At 34.5% G+C, this 8,592-nt stretch overlaps 3 non-coding genes across 3 annotated transcripts; 1 reads left to right on the forward strand and 2 right to left on the reverse strand.

The window, feature by feature from the left end:
• Positions 1-505: 505 nt before the first annotated feature.
• TRNAS-GCU (transfer RNA serine (anticodon GCU)) lies at positions 506-587 on the reverse strand. The gene has a single exon. It is a non-coding gene; the product is annotated as a tRNA-Ser (tRNA).
• A 5,105-nt stretch (positions 588-5,692) lies between these two features.
• TRNAS-GCU (transfer RNA serine (anticodon GCU)) lies at positions 5,693-5,774 on the forward strand. The gene has a single exon. It is a non-coding gene; the product is annotated as a tRNA-Ser (tRNA).
• A 319-nt stretch (positions 5,775-6,093) lies between these two features.
• Positions 6,094-6,175, reverse strand: TRNAS-GCU (transfer RNA serine (anticodon GCU)). Its single transcript has one exon. It is a non-coding gene; the product is annotated as a tRNA-Ser (tRNA).
• Between the last annotated feature and the right edge of the window lie 2,417 nt (positions 6,176-8,592).

Here is an 8,592-nt window from a genome sequence, read left to right on the forward strand (position 1 = left end):
ATTTTATTACATGAAATATGAAATATTTCATTTTTCTCCTCATTGCAAATGTGAAGCAAAGTTTTATTTTGCCCTGAACATGTGGAATTACCATTGTTTAACATTTTATGGTTCACTCAAGTTGGTCCTTATTGTCAAATCTGTAAAAAATGAAATATTGTATAATTCAAACATTAAAAAACAAAAGAAATAGTGAGTGATGGACATCATCGACTGACTCACCTAGTTGTGCATACCACTGTTTTGTGAAAATAAGCGAAACTTTGAAATGTCATAACTTTCTTATTTTACATCCGATTTTAACGAAATTTTCAGCAGTATGCTAGTTTGATTTTTCTCTATTTATCTGTTATTTGAATCAATTTTTGTTGGGGTGGACTTATCCTTTAAAGATAGCATCACGCGCTTGACAAAGAAGTTAAAATCATTTTCTGTTTCATTTTTTTAGATTATTATATTCATCATTTTAAAATTATTTTTCCAATTAAAAATTGTAGACAAAAGGCGACGAGGATGGGATTCGAACCCACGCGTGCAGAGCACAATGGATTAGCAGTCCATCGCCTTAACCACTCGGCCACCTCGTCTTATTATTATTATTGTTTAATATCTAATCACGGCTTCGTTGTCTGTTACATCCCGCTATTGCTCCGTCCATTCACCGCCATGAAAAGTGCAACAATGTATTGATAAGATTTTAATTGATGGTTGCGCTTTTCATATTAGTCACTTCAATTGGTAGAAACATGGGTCTAAGTTATTAGAAATTTAGCCGTCGACGAAATTCCTTTGTATGTTTAATGATGTGATATTTAGAATCAATTAATTGTTATTACACCTTCATTATGACAAATAATCATGAGCAAAACTATTTCCAATAGCGAATTTAGGCAATCCAGGGGGCCTTTTCATAAAGCTGTTCGTAAGTTGAGAGCGACTTTAAGAATGACTGGTGAACTTTTCTTATGCGCTAATTAATCACCAATGAACATTTAATAGTGATTATCATTTAGCACAAGAACGGATCACCAGTCGTTCTTAGGTTAAGAACAGCTTTATTAAACACCCACCAGGCCTACTACGATATCGCAACTTTTTTTCCTTGATATATATCATAACCTATAAGTAAAATTAATTGATACGCTTTCCATAGAAGGGCGACAGTTTAATAGTTGAAGGTGTTAATGATAAGTGGACACTGATTACGTAATCATGAGATATAATGAACTCGGGTCTTATCGATTTAGAGGTATGATCAATGACGACTTTCTCGGTTAGGGTATCGCTTTCCTTTATGCGATATCACGATCGGTATAATTGACGGGTAAATGGCTTTTGACGCCATTATACCTGATAACTTCTCCATTGATAAATGCGTCACTCTTGTGCAGGTGGATATGCGTTAATGAAGTTGCCAAGACACTCTAAATAAAGACATTCATCTTTTTTATCTTGTTTGAAAACAATTTGCTGTATGAATCTGCTCGACTTTTGTCGGTCGTTTTTTTAGCGATGACGAATAGAATTTTAAAATATGATAATCATAAGAAGGCGATCAACTTTACGATTTATGCTACGTTCACATTTTCCCTTCCGGCGGCCGTATACGGCAAGTCGAATGCAACCGAATTATTCATTTTTATTCAAACCACCTAAACCTGTAGCTGGTACCAAAATGTTAAAACTGATCCACAGTGTGCTGCACTCAACCCAGGTGAGGTAAATGGGTACCGGTAGGAAGTAATTCCTTAAAAAGCTGTGTGCGCTATGAACGCCTAGCTTAGCCGGGTAATATAGGAGCGCCTTGAGCACCTAACAAGGTGGATATGTGCGCAATATAAATACTCTATATTATATTATTATCATTAAAACGGCTGTTTTCGACTCACCTTACGGGCGTCGCAGGGGAAAATGTGACTGCGCCATAAATTGATTCTGTTTTCTTCATTGCACTTCATTTTGAATGTTCGTACCAAATCCATCCCCTTCCCCCATCACCGCCTCTCATTTTCTGACGGGCATGACTGATCAAGCCCGATGTGCCAGTCCTGGAAAAGCAGAAAATTTACATGTTTTATTTAAAGTTCTATACACTGCAAAACTCCGGTGTTGATTTAACACCAGCCCGGAATCTATATATGTCCACACGAGAGAAGTGTTAAACAATACCGGTTTGGTATTTGTCTAACACCAGATAGGTGTTTATACAACACCAAACTGGTGTTGTTTCAATACTTCTCTGGTGTGGATATATATAGATTCCGGGCTGGTGTTAAATCAACACCGGAGTTTTTGCAGTGTAGACTTAATGAGATTTTAAATGAATACACAGGGAAGACTTGAAAACGATTGCACGAAAAACCCAAGTTTTAACACACCAAAAGAAATAAAAAGAATCCTAATATATGAAATCTTTAAGCTCGTTTTTCATATAAGTGAGTCTAAGTCAGATATAACAAGAGGAAAACTTAGTCCCTGGTCTACTTTCCTTTGTTAAATTACGACTTCATACCGAGCTAAAATATAGTCGGATTTACAGTTTTAACAGCTATAGAAAAGGACTAAGTTTTTCCATTTCTTTTTTCCTTTTCTGAAAATCTTTAGGATTAATCATCGACTTCAAATGCCCAGTCGACTCATCGCTTACTACCGCGTGAGAGATGGAAGTACCAACAATTACCCAGCTCCTGAAAAAGACCTATTTCTGATATTGTTGGTTTCCTCCGATCACACATTACATTAATTACTGCTGTTTTTTTATCATGGGGAGTACATGGGGGAAGACATTCGTTTTTATTCTGAACCGCTGAAGTTTCATGTCTTCACAAAACTACCCACAGTATAAAATACGATAATTGCAAATAGGACCAGAATCTACCGCCGCCAACAAGAAGACTCGTCCAGTAGTTTTCAAACCCATACAAGTTTTTCAACCATTTTCTTGAATGCATTCGAAGGCAATGAGACGCAAAGCTTTGAAAATGACTCGATCATTGTAACTCCCCCGAGAAGGGCGTATCTTTAAGAAGAAGTAGAGGACGAAATTATCGATGGACAAAACAATCTATGCATGCTATTGCCATGATTGCTATGCCATTCCGTGACCGAATTAACAAAGATCATCATCATTATTGCAGTGTCACTGTTAAAATAGATCATGTTTTGACTCTCTCTCTCTCTCTCTCCCCCCTCTCTCTGGCCTTGTTTAAAGTTGTCAGTGTTGTTTGCCTCCCAGAAGACTTCTCCAACATAGAAAGGGGAAATTAAGTCCCTATATTTCACAGGTTTCCACATCACATGAGATACAAGAAGTCAAAGAGCACCATGTCTTTCTGAAGGCTATAACAAATTTGAAGGTTTGGAATGTTTCGCAATTAAGGTAATGGACCAGATCGTTCAAAAAGTTGAGATGTAACAACGTGATCGGTATTCCAGTGTATGCATCAAAGGGGAATGCGTTGCGTTACTTAAAGGGATGGTCCAGGCTGGAAATACTTATATCTCAATAAATAGAGTAAAATTCGCAGAGCAAAATGCTGAAAATTTTATCAAAATCGGATCACAAATAACGAAGTTATTGAATTTTAAAGTATATCAATATTTTTTTAAAACAGTTATATGCACATCGTCATGAATATTCATTAGGTGGGCTGATGATGCCATAATTTTTATCCCCACTTTCCTTTTTCTTATGTTATTACATTAAATCATAATTGTTTAATTTTTTCATACATGTTTGAATGATGTATCTCCACTATGATGAAATAAGTTGCGGCAATAAATAACTAATGCACTTCATCAGTTGTCAATCTAATTGTTTTAGTTCTTGGTAGAAATATTTTGAATAAACCTAATTTCATATAATTAAAAAAGAACAAGTGGGGATATGAAGTAATAAATATTCATGAAGACATGCCTAGAACTGTTTCACGGAATAATGCAAATCTTTAAAATTCAATAACTTCGTTATTTGTCATCCGATTTTGATCAAATTTTCAGCATTTTGCTTTGTGAATTTTACTCTATTTATTGAAATATAATTATCTCCAGCCTGGACCATCCCTTTAAGTGAAAATGTTTTTGCTCAGAGGGAAAAGGTACTGAACGTAAAAGATAAAGAACTCATAATCGTATTCATGTAAGATCGTACTCCATGTCTGGTATGCTCAATATGCAAAAACACATTAAACAACTTGTATAAGTTTTTAACAACACGGGATACGGTTGTTTTTAAAGAGTTTAAACAAAATGTTTAAACAAAACTGAAACAGTCATGTTCAACCTTCGATCATTAAATAACTATCAAAAATTGAATATTGCTGTTTAAAATGTCATTGATTATGATTAAACTCTGAAAAAAAAACCCGATAAAGTTAACCGGGTTATACAAGTAATTAAGGGGTTTTTACTGTATATACCAAGAGCCCGTGGAACTAGAGGAAGGGGCACATTCTCTTGTTGCTGGCGCCTTTGTACTGTACCTTTCGAATGTTCCACGAGCATTGAGCGGGGTGAGCTTATTCGGGATGCGTTTAGAATGTAGTCCGACTATGCAGAGGCCGCGGAACGGTTTTCAAAGTGGGGGGGGGGGGGGGGCTGAGCCAAAAGTGGGGGGCTGGGTTGAGGGATAATAATTGTTTATTTACCAATAAATTGTATGTCATTTTAAGGCTAAGCTTGTTATTGTTGATTGGTGTTTTAAATAACATCATCACATTTACAGTAACTTCATTATAAATTCGCTATGATTTTAACGATTGTAGTATACATGTATATAAAATAATGATTTTCTACTTCAATATGCATATGATTTTAATGACTACTAATTAAAAATGATATTCTGCAATTGTAATCCATTTAAGTAATTATTTAATCTTTGTAATTGTTTATTTCGTAACATTCTTATCTCCCTAGCATATTTTCTATTTTCTAATCTCAATATCCTTAAAGGAAAATGAAATCTTTGGAACGAGCTTGTGTGAAAACAGAAAAATCAATGAAACGAAAGTTTGAGAAAAATCGGACAAAGAATGAAAAAGTTATGAGCATTTGAATATTGCGATCACTAATGCTAAGGAGATCCTCTAATTGGCAATGCGATAAAAATGTGTGATGTCACTTGTGAACAACTTTCCCATTACTTTAGTATTATATTTCCCTTAAACTGCCTTTTTTATCACATCTATCAGTAGATCATATATTCTTTCTATAGGAGGGCATGTAGATTGTCAAAGAATACATTATGGATAAAGAGTTTGTATCACCATAAGAAAGAACAAAAAGAGACATTTTGGTTTTTTTATAGTCTATCAAAGGGGAAGTTGTTCACATGTGACATCACACATCTTTGTCGCATTGCCAAAGGGAGGATCCTCATAGCATTAGTGATCGCAATATTCAAATGCTCATAACTTTCTCATTATGGGTCCATTTTTTCTCAAACTTTCATTGATCTGTTTCTTTGATTTTTTCTGTTTTCAGACTAGCTTTCTTGTTCAAAAATTTCATTTTCCTTTAAGCGCAGAAAATTCTCTCATGTGAGTGGTACGCGATGTACAAGTAACGTTGATTATCTATACCATTATCATTTATAGATTTGAACAACTTTATCAAAAACGTGTCTTTCACTTTCATTCGTGCCTGCCGTTTTCATGAGACAGAAAAATATTAGGTTTTAAAAATGTGTCAAGGAGACGAGGTGGCCGAGTGGTTAAGGCGATGGACTGCTAATCCATTGTGCTCTGCACGCGTGGGTTCGAATCCCATCCTCGTCGCCCTTTACTATATATTTTTTTTGGAAATGGAATTAAATGATAATAATCCTATATTCCAATTGATATGGAATTCTTTGTAAATTGGGTTGATATGAACTACTAAGATGACTTCAAACGGTACTATTGCTTGCTATATGCCTATTGATCTCTCCTATAATCGCATCCAGAGCGAAAGTCGTCCAGCAGTCAGATAGGGAATATACAAAATTGTTTGTATATGGAAATATTTCAAATTTTACCATTATTATTCAAATTATTGCCATGATTATCTTCACCATCTTCATAATTCATTCAATTCCATAAAAATGTAATAAAAAGGCGACGAGGATGGGATTCGAACCCACGCGTGCAGAGCACAATGGATTAGCAGTCCATCGCCTTAACCACTCGGCCACCTCGTCTTATTATATTATAAAGGAAAACACCTTTTTATCATTCTATTTCTAAATAAGACAATCATATTTACAATTTGGTAAATAACGGCAATCCGATTCGCATTGCTTTATTCAACAGTAAAAGTAACTGTCGAATGGAAAATTTGTAAGTGGTGTCATGATTGTTATTTACACACTCTTAAAAAGAAGTCAAACTCACCAATGTGTTGATAAATACCGGTATGTGCACACCCCTTAAATAATGACCAAAATCAACCAAACTCCATGTAATTTATATTGGCTTGATACATATTCCCCAAAGCTAAAATATTTTTCGATCAATCCATTTGAGAGAGTACCTTTGTTTGTTTTTTCTTCAATTTTCATCATTGTTCAAAGAAAATAAGGGATAACTCCTCGGGTATTTATGGAAGATCTTCCTCTCTTTTGATGTATTCTTTTTACATGAATTATTTCAATGTAGGACCTCTACCTTAATTGTGGTAAATTAACAATATATACCATGAATCAGGACTCTCAGGGTGATTTTTAATGACATTACTGCGTCTTTCGAATGAAATCATGGAAAAATTTATAAATGTCGTATTTTTTTTTTACAATTCAAAAAATCAATTTATTTATAATCTATTTAGTCATTATTAATTAATTAATTAATTTATTTATTTATTCATTTTATTTCGTTATTTATCTATGTATTTGTTCATTTTGTATCTATTTATTTGTTAATTCATTTATTATTCATTATCCATCCTTTTATTCATTATTCACTTCAGTCCTTTATGTTATCAGTATGTGTACTCATTCATTCATTTATTAATTTATATATCTATCTGTTCATCTATTTATCATTAATTTTCATTTCTATTTTGACGATAAAAATGATGTTGCTTTCTAAGTCATTTTTACTTTACTTTTGGGATGGACTTGACCTTTAAAAATGATGAGTTATATATATATATCTTAACGCCCATGTGCCCTCGTACTATGCAGGTGTTTCAGTGGGTTGTTATAGGGCAATGCTCCGGGGCAGGTTCTACTTGTCATTTCCTTGCCTGTTTTCTTTTCTTGATTGGGGAACCTGTACCTGGCAGTATTTAAAGGAAACCAAAACCCAAGAAGAAAAGCAATATTATTGGAAAGAGTAAAACAAGAGGAAAAATTTAAAACAAGTTTCATCAAAATCGGTTATGAAATAGGCAAGTTATGGACGTTTAAAAAGTCTTGTTTTACTTTCTATGGGGATCCTAAAATTGGCAAATATGCTTCAAAATGGCTGATTTTGTGGACAACCCTCCATTTGTTTTGTACACAAATTATCAGATTTTCCGTTTTATTTTGTATATTTCACATTATTTCCTTCTGACCTTGACATATGTGTTGTGAATTATATTTTTCCCATGACATATATTATGCTCAGAATGAGGCAATATGCAATTTGAAAGAAAATGGGGAAAATCTGAAAATTTGTGTACAGAACAAATTGAGAGTTGTCCACAAAATCAGCCATTTTGAAGCATGTTTGCCAATTTGAGGATCCCCATAGAAAGTACCTGAAGACCTTTTGAACTTCCATAACTTGCTTATTTCACAACCGATTTTGATGAAAATTGTTTTAAATTTTTCCTCTCACTTTGCTCTTTCCAATAAGATTGCTTCTCTTTTGGGGTTTTGGTTTCCTTTAAAGGCTTTATACCTCAGGTCTTGCCTTTGTAACATTTTCTTAAAATCTTTCTTTTCCTGATTGTTGGACCTTTTACCAGACAGCACAGATAGGCTTGCTCTATCCATGGACCTATTAGGTCCATGCTCTATCTCAGTAATGGTCTTTTTGTAGACAGTATTGGTGGTTTTATTTTCGTGAGGGTGCGTATGTGTGTGTTGGAGGAGTGAGACGTGTGTATGTAGCTGTGCAGAAAAAAAGCAGCGTTGTGTGAGCAAGAATATAAAGGAGGAGAAGAAGAGGAAGAAGAAAAAAGACATGGAAGAAGGAGGAGGAGGAGGAGAAAAAGAAGAAGAAGAAGAAGAAGAAGAAGAAGGAGAAGAAGAAGAAGGAGGAGGAGGAAGAAGATGATAATAAGAAGAGGAAGAAGAAGGAGGAGGAGGAGGAGAAGAAGAAGAAGAAGAAAGAGAGGGAGAGAGAGAGAGAAAAAAAGAAAAGATGAAGAAGAAGAGGAGGAGGAGGAAAAAGGAAGAAGATCATGAGGTGAATCAGAAATCAAAGTGATTGAAAGAGGTAAAATGAAATGAAAGGCCCAAAAATAATGAAATGCATGAATTGATGTTTGAAGTATATTGTTTGAAGAAAGTTGCAATTATCTTCATGCATCTGCAAATAATACTCAAAAACACAATTTAGTATATACAATGAATGGTACTCTTAACTATGACCAAACATCTATGGAATGCCTGCCGGAATGCCTGTT

This window comes from Lytechinus pictus, chromosome 12 (assembly GCF_037042905.1).
Source record: "Lytechinus pictus isolate F3 Inbred chromosome 12, Lp3.0, whole genome shotgun sequence".
NCBI classification, from domain to species: Eukaryota; Metazoa; Echinodermata; class Echinoidea; order Temnopleuroida; family Toxopneustidae; genus Lytechinus; species Lytechinus pictus.